Source organism: Buceros rhinoceros, unplaced genomic scaffold, assembly GCF_000710305.1.
Source record: "Buceros rhinoceros silvestris isolate BGI_N320 unplaced genomic scaffold, ASM71030v1 scaffold20239, whole genome shotgun sequence".
Taxonomy (NCBI): Eukaryota; Metazoa; Chordata; class Aves; order Bucerotiformes; family Bucerotidae; genus Buceros; species Buceros rhinoceros.
In genome coordinates this window covers 1-387 of record NW_010431160.1, presented here as the reverse complement: position 1 = coordinate 387, position 387 = coordinate 1, and positions in this window count along the sequence as shown.

The following is a 387-nucleotide window of genomic DNA, read 5'->3' as shown; positions in this document are numbered from 1 at the left end:
CACCAGCTCAGAGTTGGTGGACCCCCAGCCACTGCCGGACCCGGCTTTGTGAGCGCGCCTGCGTTCGCATCCTCGCCACGGCTTTGCACAGCCACTGAGCGATGCCCGCGAGTACCTTCTGCCTGTCGGGGGGTTTTCTGCTTGGAGCGTTGACACGCGTTGGGGCTTGTCTTTCCCGTTCCTTTAAGTGAGGGCTGGCGGCCTTCTGAGGAAATAATTCGTACCGTTACGACTGAAGGCCAGGAAGGGAGTGCAGCCTGTAGCTGCTGGGCTGCGGGTGTCAAACCTGGGGACAGGAGTTCCCCGAGGGTCGGTGCGTGCCGGCCGGCAGGGAGAGCTCGGCTCACCGCCGGAGAGCCGGAGCTGTCCAAGGTTTGGCGGCACAGC